We start from the raw sequence: 14,284 nt of genomic DNA, 5'->3' as shown, positions 1-14,284 counted from the left end.
TTCCATCAGAAAGTACTTTTGATGCAGCTGCCCAAGTTTGGGCTCATGAGGCTGTATTCCTGAACCACCCGCCCCACACCTGATATCCTATGTGACGTCAGGAGTGGGGCAGGTAGGGCAGATCTGCTGCGTGACAAAAGTTCTCCACGATTCCTGCAAAAATCAGCTTTGCCAGCCCCGGGCTTGGCTGTTGGCCTCTTGGGACAACTGGCCTGTCCATTGATTTCATGTATTTCCTTGCATGTGAACACATCTGTTGTATATAATGCAACTCCCTTCTTGTTTGGTCTGTTCCCTTTCAATAAATTGTAACTTCCAAACCCTACATTCACATAACGTGTCTTCTTTCACTAGGTTTTGGTAATGCCTGTTAAATCTTATTCACCTTTCTCTATTAAGAGTTTAAGTTCATCCGGGTGGCGCTGTGGGTTAAACCACAGAACCTAGAACTTGCTGATCAGAAGGTTTGCGGTTCGAATCCCCGTGACGGGGTGAGCTCCCGTTGCTCAGTCTCTGCTCCTGCCAACCTAGCAGTTCGAAAGCACGTCAAAGTGCAAGTAGATAAATAGGTGCCACTCCGGCAGGAAGGTAAATGGCGTTTCCGTGTGCTGCTCTGGTTCGCCAGAAGCGGCTTAGTCATGCTGGCCACATGACCTGGAAGCTGTACGCCGGCTCCCTTGGCCAATAAAGCGAGATGAGCGCCGCAACCCCAGAGTCGGTCACGACTGGACCTAATGGTCAGGGGTCCCTTTACCTTTACCTTACTGTGTGAATTATAGAGGAATTGATAACCCTAGATTGAACAAAACCAGACCACATGCTTACTCTTTTTCTTGCACAGTCGCCCCCCCTTTTACCCATGCTCCTCTAAGTAACCAAAGAACTGAACAAAACTACCCCAAATGATTGCAGCCTCTGATGTTTGTGCTGAAGTGTCGCTCACCAATTCATTGTAATGAGATTGGAGTTGAACTTCATGGGGTTTAGGGGTCCTCCAGCCCTGCAAACCTGTTCGTAAAACAAAGGTTCTTCTCTTCTTTCCCCCATTATTATTCCCTCCTGCATCTGAGCCTTCTCTCGCCTCCTCCCCGTTCAATCTAATGAGGTCAAACTGGAGGGTAACCATAGCCTGGCAGATTCTCTTTGGTTGCATAACTAAAGAGAGGGTCAAGTACAGGTGATGTTCTGCCACAGAAACTAAAAAAAACCTGGAGATCCTTCTGGAAGGCTGAATGCTTTCCTTCTCTCCCAACGCCTGCCAAGCTCGAGGTGATGTCATTAAAATGCCGCATGTGCAGTAGACCAGCAGTCTTGGAACTGGGTCTGAGAGGTAGAGAGGTCTGATTTGCGGTCAGTGAAAATCCAATACCATGGCATTAGTAGCCCCTGGAAACCTAATAGGGCGGCCCTATCTATTGGAGGTTAATGCGGTGAAGTTTTCATCTTATGCTCAAACCAGTGTACGTGCAAATCATAATCATAATAATTATTTATTATTTATACCCCGCCCACCTGGCTGCGTTTCCCCAGCCACTCTGGGCGGCTCTCAACAGAATATTAAAAGCACAATAAAACGTCAAAGATTAAAAGCTTCCCTAAACAGGGCTGCCTTCAAACGTCTTCTAAAAGGCAGATTGTTGTTTATTTCCTTGACATCTGGTGGGAGGGTGTTCCACAGGTGGGTGCCACCACTGAAAAGGCCCTCTGCCTGGTTCCCTGTAACCTCATTTCCCACAGGGAGGGAACCGCCAGAAGGCCCACGGAGCTGGACCTCAGTGTCCAGGCTGAACGATGGAGGTGGAGACGCTCCTTCAGGTATACTGAGCTTTCTCTGGTGACCTTCAAAGGAAACCAAACTCAAGGTATGTGCAGGAACCCCTTAAACCATGGGTCAGCAACCTTTTTCAGCTGTGGGCCGGTCCACCATCCCTCAGACCATGTGGTGGGCCGGACTATATTTTGAAAGAATGAATTCCTATGCCCCACAAATAACCCAGAGATGCATTTTAAATAAAAGGAAACATTCTACTCATGTAAAAACACACTGATTCCCAGACCGTCCGCAGGCCAGATTGAGAAGGTGATTGGGCCACATCCAGTCTCCAGGCCTTAGGTTGCCTAAAGGTAAAGGTAAAGGGACTCCTGACCATTAGGTCCAGTCATGACTGACTCTGGGGTTGCGGCGCTCATCTCGCTTTATTGGCCAAGGGAGCCGGCGTATAGCTTCCGGGTCATGTGGCCAGCATGACTAAGCCACTTCTGGCAAACCAGAGCAGCGCACGGAAACGCCGTTTACCTTCTCGCCAGAGCAGTACCTATTTATCCACTTGCACTTTGACGTGCTTTCGAGCTGCTAGGTTGGCAGGAGCAGGGGCCGAGCAACAGGAGCTCACCCCGTCACGGGGATTCGAACTGCTGACCTTCTGATCGGCAAATCCTAGGCTCTGTGGTTTAACCCACAGCGCCACCCGCGTCCCTTTAGGTTGCCTACCCCTGTCTTAAACATTTCACTGCTCAGAGAGCGGCGTATAACATGTATAAGTTGAAACATTATTAACATTAGGAAACGTGACATTGCCAGACGGCAACACTGTGATTGATGGGTGATGGCAGGCTTCCTGCTCTAGAGGTGGCCATTAGCTCTGCTATTTCTTCTTTTTACTGGTATTGTTTTGGTTTTTACATTGGTGTCATCGGTGCATAAACTGATGACTCCGTTTTGCTCATGTAGTGGGGTGTCTGAAAATCACCCTTTTCCGTCTCCCTAAAACACAGAGCCACAGGACTTTCTGCTTCTCCTTCTTGGGACTTCATTCCTAGCACTCCCATGGCATTTCTTAATCCAAGGCTATCGTTCTCTCTCTTGGAAGGCAGCAGTGACTGCAACGCCAAACCATGGTTTTGGAAAGGAAGACTCCTCCATGTCTTTGGATCTTATTTCTCCTAGGAAACTAATGCCCCCCTGCTGGTATTCCAGATGCCTTTTAGGGGTATCCTCTCGCAGTCTGAACGCCTGGGGTCTGGGGAATGAGATAGCTCAGCAAAAGTTCAAAAGAAGTCGGGCAGAGAGTTAAAAAAAAACAACCACGGTCCAAAGCCTTGCATATGCTGACACAGGCAGCCCGTGAAAGGTTACCCTTCTCCCAAATGCTGAATGGAAACAAATGGAACGGCAGATGACATTTTTCATCCAAGCCAGTTGACATTCTTCTAGCAATCTCTGTCTTAAATAAAAAGCCAATGCAGGCATATCCCTTTCCCGACAAGGTATCAAGTATCGCTTGCATTCCAAGGCGTGGTGAAAAGAGCGGCATCGCCCAGCACCACAACTTTGTGGGCTGCCCGTCAAAGCTTTTCAACGCTTCTAACAATGCGCTCGCTGTTCTACACCCACATTCTAGTGGAATATAAGCCTGGCTTCTGCGAGAGTCCGAAGTCCCTATAATTATGCTATCTGTTGTCCATTTAACTGAAGTGGGTTAATGAGTGAAGAACAATTTGCCCCTGGCTGGGATGTAATTCACATTTTGTCACCTCCCCCCAAAAAAACAATGACATCTGTAATCATGAATGGTGATGGCAAATGTGAATCTTTGTATCTTTTTCCCCAAATTTTTTTTATTGGTTTTCACAATATTACAAACAAACAAACAAACAAACAAACAAACACATAAGACAAACATAAATCATAGCCTTATTGAAACTTACACTTATTAACTTTGTTAAGTGACTTCCTCGCTTCCCCTTGGTTGAATTTCAATGCATATCCTTTTAACGGTTTTCCAAATCACAATTCTTATAAAATTTAACTTAAACATTAACATCCTTTAAAAAAATGTGAAGCAAGAAAGGCTGAATCATAGAATCATAGAGTTAGAAGGGACCCTGAGGATCATCTAGTCCAACCCCCTGGAAGTCAGGAATATGCAGCTGTCCCAGACAGGGATCAAACCTCCAACCTTGGCATTATCAGCACCATGCTCTAACTAATTGAGCTATCCAGGCACAGAGTTGGGTGATAAGCAACTCTGGAAAGCAGCTTCATAAAATCAGAGTTGTAGGGTTGGAAGGGGGCCTGAGGGTCATCTGCTTTTTAAGGTGATGTCTCTGCTTTTTCATAGTCCTATGAAACCACTAACCTACGGAGTCCCGCTCAAGAGCTGTGCTGCATGTGCAGTTGTCCCTGACAGGCAAGCTCACAGCTTTGCAAGAGAGCAGCGTCCGTCTCCAGCAGGGACACCATGGTGCAAAGGCGAGAGAGAGCTCAGTTGGTAGAATGGAAAGGGGGGGCAAGGAAGGGAGGTGAGATGAGCACCCTATCACCACCACAGTTCCCTCTCTCCACCCATAGACACATTACAGTCAGTAAAAATGCGGCAGCTAGACTGGTGACTGGGGGCGGCCACCAAGACGACATTGAAAGACCTACATTGGCTCCCAGTACATTTCCAAGAACAATTCAAAGTGTTGGTGTTGACCTTTAAAGCCCTAAATGGCCTCGGTCCAGTATACCTGAAGGAGCGTCTCCACCCCCATTGTTCTGCCCGGACGCTGAGGACCAGTGCTGAGGGCCTTCTGGTGGTTCCCTCATTGCGAGAAGTAAAGCTACAGGGAACCAGGCAGAGGGCCTTCTCAGTAGTGGCACCCGCCCCGTGGAATGCCCTCCCATCAGATGTCAAAGAGATAAACAACTACCTGACATTCAGAAGACATCTTAAGGCAGGCCTGTTCAGGGAAGTTTTTAATGTGTGTATTTTTGGTCTTTGTGGAAGCCGCCCAGAGTGGCTGGGGAAACCCAGCCAGATGGGCGGGGTACAAATAATAAATTATTAATATTATATTATTATTATAAAAAAACCAAAAAACAACCCACCTCAAGGAGGGTGCAAAGCAGGATGGTCTAAACCCCAACAGAGAGGTTTGGAGGGCTGGATTTGGTCTCTGAGTCTGATATTCCCTATCCAGCCCCCTTAACAAACTACAATTCCCGGGGGGGGGGGGGGAGACACACAACGTTTTCTGGTTCTCCTCAGGCAGCAAAATGTCTTGCGCTGGCCCTGTTCAGTGCCTTTTGCACTTTGCCACAAAACATAGTTTGGCTCTTTTAGGAAAGGGAAATATCTGTTATGTACTGAAATTCTCACCCTGGGCCAGCAGGGGGATACTGTAGATAGTTATGCAAATGAAGGATCAAGAGTGACATTCAGTGATTGGATAGTTTGTATGCAAATGAAGGTTCAAAAGTGACGTTCAGTGATTGGCTAGTTACAGCAGGGGGATACAGTGGTGCCTCGCAAGACGAAATTAATTCGTTCTGCGAGTTTTTTCGTCTTGCGAGTTTTTTCGTCTTGCGAAGCAGTTTCAATTTTTTCAAAAAAATCTTCAAAAACCTCAAAAAAGGCTACCACACCGCGTGCTATGAGTTGCTCCCCGAAGTCAAGTCGCAACTGCACCTCTTCAAGCAATGCACCCTGTATTACTGTAACGGTTTTAAGAAAAAGGAAACAAACTTGCAAGACGTTTCCGTCTTGCGAAGCAAGCCCATAGGGAAATTCGTCTCGCGAAGCAACTCAAAAAACGAAAAACTCTTTCGTCTTGCGAGTTTTTCGTCTTGAGAGGCATTCGTCTTGCGAGGTACCACTGTACTGTAGATAGTTATGCAAATGAAGGCTCAAAAGTGACATTCAGTGATTGGATAGTTTGTATGCAAATGAAGGATCGAAAGTGACGTTCAGTGATTGGCTAGTTACAGAAAATGGTTACTGTTGCATTCTAGTGGAGCTCTATATAAGCAGGCTGACTGAGCTCCTCAGTTCAGTTCTGTTCCAGCTTACAAATAAAGAGCTGCTTTGGAAGAATCGCTGTGTTGTCTGATATGTTTGCCCACAACTTAACAATATCGAAATCACACCACCAGTTGCATGCATACGTAGGAAAGTGAAGAGTAAGATCATTGAGAGGCCAGAATTATGTTTCGTTGAGATTCAGTTAGAGGAAGTGACATAAGAGAAGAGATAGTACAGAGAAAATTAGAGACTTTAGTTGAGTGCAATTGTGAAACAGAGGGAAGAGAAAGATAAATGTTCAGCACAGATCTTATGAGACAAACTAAAGAAAGGTATGAGTCAGAGAACTTTGAAGAAGATTAAGGAGAGAGAATAGATGGGGGGGGGGGTGCAAAGAACAGATTTTGATGAAGTGCAATGACCAAAGAATGAGAAAAGAAAATAATCGAGGGAAAGAGGGGATATATATTGTAAATGCACATGTAAGAGTTGAACCAAGGATGGACACCACCCCTGCCCAGCCCCCCCCAAAAGACCCTCAGCTTTTTGCCCATGAAACAGCTAAAGGCCAGAGGAAATCAGGCAGATATGGTGTCAGAAAGCAAGAGACCATTGGTGAAGAATATATTTATGGGGTGTGGGAAGGGCAAAATGTAAGTTGAAAAGGGTCTAGGTGGGAGTTGACAGAATTGGATTGTAAACATACTTTTGAGGAGTTTATGCTGCCCTGAGCTCTCTGGAGGAAGGACAAGATAATGAGAGAGATGGAATCAACCGAGGGAAGATAGCTGCAAAGGTAGGCTGGAAACCATAAGGGTGAAAGTAGGTGAAAGCTCATCAGCTGGAGAGTGAATAAAATTTTCATTGGTCTTGGTGGAGGGCAGCAAAAGCAGAAAACTGTGTATGCAAACTTCTTTGACTGGCATAATTTGTACAGGCTGCAGAATTCAGTTTTTCTTAGTGTAAAGGTAAAGGGACCCCTGTCCATTAGGTCCAGTTGTGGCCGACTCTGGGGTTGCGGCGCTCATCTCGCTTTATTGGCCGAGGGAGCCGGCCTACAGCTTCTGGGTCATGTGGCCAGCATGACTAAGCCACTTCTGGCAAACCAGAGCAGCGTACGGAAACCCCGTTTACCTTCCCGCTGGAGTGGTACCTATTTATCTACTTGCACTTTGACGTGCTTTCCAACTGCTAGGTTGGCAGGAGCAGGGACCGAGCAACGGGAGCTCACCCCGTCACGGGGATTTGAACCGCCGACCTTCTGACTGGCAAGTCCTAGGCTCTGTGATTTAACCCACAGCGCCACCAATTTGGTGCAGAATTACTCATCATTTTCCCTGCAAGGACAAGGGTAGGGAATAGGACACTCAGGTCAAAGTGGACGTGACTTGGGAAGGCTGGAGAGTCTCCAGGAGATGACGGCTCTGGGGAAAATGACAGTGTGGGGTAGGGGACAGTGTGGGAATAAACAAGGCTCCTGTTAACATATAAGGATTGCCTTTACTCCTATCCCTTATTAACAAAAACCAGAGCCAACAAAAACAGAAGCCAGCATGGTGTAGTGGTTAAGAGCGGTGGACTCATAATCTGGTGAACCGGGTTCACTTCCCAGCTCCTCCTTGGGCCAGTCACACTTCTCTGAAGTCTCTCAGCCTCACTCACCTCACAGAGTGTTTGTTGTGGGGGAGGAAGGGAAAGGAGATTGTTAGCCGCTTTGAAACTCCCTAAGGCATGGGTAGGCAAACGAAGGCCCAGGGGCTGGATCCGGCCCAATCATCTTCTAAATCCGGCCTGCGGAAGGTCCGGGAATCAGCGTGTTTTTACATGAGTTGAATGTGTCCTTTTATTTAAAATGCATCTCTGGGTTATTTTTGGGGCATTGGAATTCGCTCATTCCCCCTCCCCCCAAAAAATAGTCTGGCCCCCCACAAGGTCTGAGGAATAGTAGACCGGCCCCCTGCTGAAAAAGTTTGCTGACCCCTGCCCTAAGGGGAGTGAAAGGCGGGATATCAAGTCCAAACTCCTCCTCCTCCTCCTTCTATCCCGCTTCCAAAAGAAACTCTTGCCTCAAATCAGAAGGGCAAACTTTTAAGGTCTGCAAGGCTTGTGTTCTCTGTGGGCACTGCTCTCTTAACACTCCTCTGGGTCTGCCATGGGCTCCTTAAAGGGAACCTTAGTCTTAATTTCATAGCAGTTGTCCCAAACCAAAGAACACCAAGGAGTTATTAAAGAGTGATATTTGCCCTTCTATCAAAGAGCAGTCCAATCTACACCAGACCAGCCACCAGGCTAGTATGTGCACAACCTTCCCTCCACCTCAGGAAGTGATAAGAGGACTACGCGGATGGTTATCTCACAAAGCTGCATGAGATCTTCAAGACATCTCATTTCCTGTTTCCAGACATCTTTGCAACAGTCAAAACTGGGACACACACCACCGTTGGCTTGGAAGGAATACACTCCCAGAACAACAACTCAACAACACATTTGATGCCATTGAATCTGATGTCAATAAATCAAGACCACTTTCAAGGGCTCCATTATATTCTAGTGATAATTATACCAGCAGAATTAAGTGGTAAAACATTTCCAGGGTAGCACTAATGATCAGGGTGGGCTATGGTTATAACCAGAATAGTTTGAAAGGAAGATGAAATAAATGTTTCCATTGATTTGCATAAACTATGCAAATTAAGTAATCTGCAGAACGACGATTATACTGTTTTATAAGCATCAGACCAGGGGAAATAACTGACATGCAATTAAAGGCAAACAAAACTTTGGATGCTGATATTTTGAATTTTTGATAAATTTCAACCTGCAAGCACAACGCTCTGTTTACTTAAAAAGTAAACTTGCTGAATTCAAAGGCTATATGGGGCTGAAGTCTTAGCAGAAACAGTCTTTAAAAACTTACAACACAGAGGCCTGTGGCAACTTAAAAACTAACTAATTTACTGCAGCGTAAACGGGTGGCGCTGTGGGTTAAACCACAGAGCCTAGGACTTGCCAATCAGAAGGTCGGCGGTTCGAATCCCCGTGACAGGGTGAGCTCCCGTTGCTCGGTCCCTGCTCCTGCCCACCTAGCAGTTCGAAAGCACGTCAAAGTGCAAGTAGATAAATACCATAGGTACCGCTCCGACGGGAAGGTAAACGGCGTTTCCGTGCGCTGCTCTGGTTCGCCAGAAGTGGCTTAGTCATGCTGGCCACATGACCCGGAAGCTGTACGCCGGCTCCCTCGGCCAATAAAGTGAGATGAGCACCCCAGAGTCGGCCATGACTGGACCTAATGGTCAGGGGTCCCTTTACCTTTAAACGTTTGCAACAATATATTTGTTAGTCTTTCAGGTGACACAAGACTTTATTGCTTTTGCAGCTAATGTGACCATTTCTCACGCTGCTAACTACAGAACTTGGAATACTGTTTTGAAAATCCATACTGTTGGGAAATCCTGCTAGCTTGATCCTAATTTTTTCCTAATCAAGGGGGCTGGAGACAGTCCCAGATTTCAGCCAAAATAACTCTTATGTATTACATTTATCTTCCAAAGTGGTGTACGCAGTTCCCCTCCTCCCCATTTCATCCTCACAACAACATTGTTTGGCTAAGAAATGGTCACCCAGGGAGCTTCATGGCTGAGTGGAGATTCGAACCCTGGTCTCCCAGGTCATAGTCCGACACTCATAACCATTACACCACACTGGCTCGTTAGATACCCTGGACTTGGATTTCAGGTTATCTGTGTTAAAAAATAAACAGCGAAGAGCTTCCTGTATTAAAATAATAATAATCAAGAACTACACCTATTTGCAGTGGACCTGTCCCAAGATGAAAGACTTCTGGGAAAAGATTTATAATGAATTGAAAAAAATGTTGACATATACATTTATAAAGAAACCAGAGGCCTTTCTTGTTGGAATAACAGGTTTGGAATTGCCCAAGAAAGATGTTAAATTATTTTTGTATGCCACAACTGCTGCTCGTATTCTGTTAGCTAAAAAGTGGAAAACCCAAGTTAAAAGCGTATGCAGATGACTTAGTGATAACAGTGGAAGAACCTAAAACTTCACTCCCTAAAGTAATAGAAAAAATTCAGAATTTTGGGGAAGTGGCAGGATTTAAGCTAAATAGGAATAAAACTAAATTATTAGTTAAAAACATGAAGGAAGAAGAAAGAACCGAATTAGAACAAAATATTGAGATTGAAGTCCATAAAAAGGTTAAATATTTAGGGATTTGGTTAACATCAAGAAATATAAACCTATTTAAAAATAACTATGAAAAAAATTGGCTTGAGGTAAAAAGAAATTTAGAAATATGGAGCAGAATGAATCTCTCAATGTTAGGAAAAATATCAGCGATTAAAATGAATGTGTTGCCTAAAATGCTATTTCTTTTTCAATCAATACCAGTCATCCTGAAAGATGAATGCTTTAAACAATGGCAGAAAGAGATTTTAAGATTTATCTGGGGGGGCAAAAGGCCAAGGATAAAACATAAAATACTTACAGATGTAAAAGATAGAGGCGGGTTTGCCCTCCCAGACCTTAAATTGTATTACGAATCTGCTTGTTTGGTATGGATCAGGGACTGGATGAGATTGGACAAGCAAGAGGCACTAGAACTAGAAGGACATGACAACAGATTTGGTTGGCATGCATACTTATGGTACGGGAAAGGGAAGATTCATAGAAGCTTCTACAACCATATAATCAGGAAATCATTAATGAGAGTATGGGAGAGATATAAAGACTTATTGGAACAAAAGACTCCATGGTGGCTTTCACCACATGAAGCATTACTGCTCAAACCACTTGGAAAGAAAGGAAAATAAGACCACTTTCAGAGTTGGTTGCATTATCGACAACTACATGAAACATATAAAGAAGACTGTAAGAAAGGATTTAGTTATACTAGATCTAGGTTTCAAACGGAAGTGATGGAAGGGAAAGTGAAACTACTGAAGGCCGCATATAGCATACTATTAGAATGGGAGACGAAAGATGAAGAGGTAAAATCAGTTATGATTAAATGGGCACAAGATGTAGGTCACAACATTATGATGGAGGATTGGGTTAAATTATGGAAAACTGACTTAAAATTTACAGATTGTTCACTACTGAAGGAGAACTACATGAAGATGATGTACAGATGGTACACAACACCAGTGCAGTTAGGGAAAATGTACAAAACTAGTTCAAACATATGTTGGAAGTGTAAGGAAAAGGAGGGAACATTTTATCATATGTGGTGGGATTGTAAAGTAATTAAAAAATTTTGGGAAATGATATACAATGAACTGAAGAAAATGTTCCATTTAACATTTGTTAAAAAACCCGAGGCATTTTTGTTGGGGATCGTAGGGAAAGACCTGCCAAAAAAGTTGAAAAACATCTTCATGTATGCGACAACGGCCGCGAGAGTTCTGGTAGCACAAGGATGGAAGACTGAAGAAATCCCAGCTAAAAAATCATGGCAAGAAAAATTAATGGATTATGCAGAACTGGCAAAATTGACACATCAGCTACGGGACAAGGATAACTGTGACTTTAAGGATGAATGGGAACCTTTCACAAAGTATTTGAAGACGCAACAAAGTGAACTGGACTCCTTGGCAGGTTTTGAATAAACATCCACAATTTTTTACTGATAATAATTAGCTAAACAGTTGGAGGATCTATACAACTCTGTAACATGCAGAAAATAGCACTATTGGAGAAACCAAAGACTGGAACTGAGGGAAGTCGGGGGGTGGGGTGGGGGGATGGGTTTTGTGGGGGTGGGGGGAGGAAAAATGGGGGGGAATAAGGATATGTTTTTGGAAAATATGTTTTGTTATAACTTTGAATAATTTTTTTTTTTTTTTTTAAAGTGGAAAACCCAAGAATTACCAACGGTGGAAGAATGGCAGATGAAGATGATGGATTTTTCGGAGTTAGCCGACCTAACCAGAAGAGTCCGCAACCAGAAGGAGGAGGAGTATCAGGAAGAGTGGATTAAATTTAATGATTATTTAGTTAAATATGTTAAGTTAAATTAACTGAAAACAGCTTGCAGATACTTAACTGGCTTAGGATTTTATTTATGTTAAGTGATGAATTAATATGTTTAATTTCATAATGTGAAGATCTAAGGATGTTAATGTTTAAGTTAAATTTTATAAGAACTGTGACATGCAATGAAATTCAACCAAGGGGAAGTGAGGAAGTCACTTAACAATGTTAAGAAGTGTAATTTTTAATAAGGCTGTGATTTATGTTTGTTTGTTTGTTTGTTTGTTTATAATGTTGTGAAAACCAATAAAAAAAAGGGAAAAAAAGAACTACACCTTTTTGTGTCAAGTTTCTGCACCTGCCTCACAGTCGTGCGGTCAGTCATCATATTTTCTTTTTTAAAAAAATAATAATTGAGCAGGTGGAACAGCTGCATGCAAGGCAGGACCCTTAGGGAATAGTTCTGAATGGCTTTCATTTTTTAAAGAAGTCAAATAAATAGGGATTCATTAGGAATTACTACTGATCCAATTGTTACCGTATTGGCTGAGAGGGCAGATTTATCAAGGGGTGCCAGCCTGAATAAAATATTGGGGGAGGGGGTATGTGTGTGGGATGTGATCCACAAGGAGCAGTCAAGTACAACATTCCTTATAATGCTAGAGAAGACATGTGGGGGGGATGTTTGGTCCAGCCAGTCAAAACTTCCTGTTCCTCCTGGCTGGAACATCCTTCCTTTTGTTGAAATATACATTTTTTTTGGAAAAAAAACAGAAGCATTTTTACTTGGTATTATAGGTCAGGACATTAATAGGCAAGATGTTAAATTGTTTTTATATGCAACAACTGCGGCAAGAGTACTGTTAGCCCAGAAATGGAAACAAGAAGAAATTCCGACGAAAGAAGAATGGCTGACGAAATTAATGGACTATGCAGAATTGGACAAAATGACAGGAAGGATTTGAAACCTGCGGGACCAGAGATTTACAGAAGATTGGAAGAAGTATATGAATTATTTGAAGAGCAACTGTAATCAACAAATTACGCTAGTAAGACTACAAGAAGTTTTGTCAGGAGAAATATACGAAGTGTTACAAAGTAGAAAAAGATAGAGATATTGGTTATGAGTTTGAAATGTAATAGGGAAGATAGGAAATGCATACTGAGAGATTAGATTGGAAAATTTTCAGACAGGATTGATGGAAGTAAAAAATTAGAATAAGATGTAAAAGTATCTTTAATTACTGTTGAAAATTACATGTTAAAAAAACTAATAAAAATTATTTTAAAAAGGAACATCCTTCCTTTTGCATGTGATAGAAGGTGGGTGTGACTTTACCTGTCCAGGTAACAAAAGGATGAGGCACGCAGCACTCTCTCTTTTTGGACTTCCTTCTACGTTTGACCAGCTTTTTAGCTAGGAATGCTCTGCTTGCTTTTCAGCTAGCAGAAGCACTGGGATTATTCCTCCATATGGGGTAGACCCACATGTACATATTTGTAACTAAGTCTGCCTTCAGGAATCCAACTGTGAACTGATGTGAGTAAACTTCTTTTATTAACTCTGAATAAGAATGTGGCGTCTTTATTCAAGGAATTCAAGGGAACTTAGCAGGAACTCACAATTCAGTCTGAGACAGATTGAACTGTATAATAGTGAGAGGCTCACACAAGCCTGCAACCAGCTATCTACCGTGTAAAAGGGGAATGCACTCTGCTAAGTAAAGGAACTTGCTGGCGCAAGTTAGGAAGGCTATTAATAAACAATACAGTGGTGCCTCGCAAGATGAAAAGAATCCGTTCCGCGAGTCTCTTCGTCTTGCAGGTTTTTTCGTCTTGCGAAGCAAGCCCATTAGCGGTTTAGCAGATTAGCGCTACAGTATTAGCGGCTTAGCGGGCTTAGCGGATCAGCTGATAAGCGGCTTAGCGATCAGCTGTTAAGCGGCTTAGAGATCAGCTGTTAAGCGGCTTAGCCGATCAGCTGATAAGCGGTTTAGCGGCTTGGGAAAAAGGGGGGGGGAGGAAAAAAGCCCCGCAGGAACTCGCAAGACATTTTCATCTTGCGAAGCAAGCACATAGGAAATTCGTTTTGCGAAGCACCTCCAAAACGGAAAACCCTTTCGTCTAGCAGGTTTTCCGTCTTGCGAGGCATTCGTCTTGCGGGGCACCACTGTATATCCTCTCCTGCCACCCTGAACATCCCCACAGAGGGCAGATAAGCTCCGCCCTGCATAATCGATCACAAGAAGTGGCGCACTCACATCATTGGCCCATAAACTTTGGAATGCCCGGCCCCCTCAAATAATTGACTGGAGGTGGGGTGCTGAAGGGACCTTGGCCCCCTAGGACAGGCATAGGCAAACTCGGCCCTGAACGCACTTTGTACTAAAAACCCCCCAAAGCTTGCTTGCAAGCATACACGCAGTGGATGTCGCCAAGAGTTAAGAGGAAGCCGTCATACTTGCTCTTTCACATCCAAAACATGGTTGTCCAGCACACGCATT

This window comes from Podarcis pityusensis (assembly GCF_964106645.2).
Source record: "Podarcis pityusensis genome assembly, chromosome: 5".
Taxonomy (NCBI): Eukaryota; Metazoa; Chordata; class Lepidosauria; order Squamata; family Lacertidae; genus Podarcis; species Podarcis pityusensis.
The sequence above is the reverse complement of the archived record's forward strand: the minus strand, read 5'-3'. Positions refer to the sequence as shown.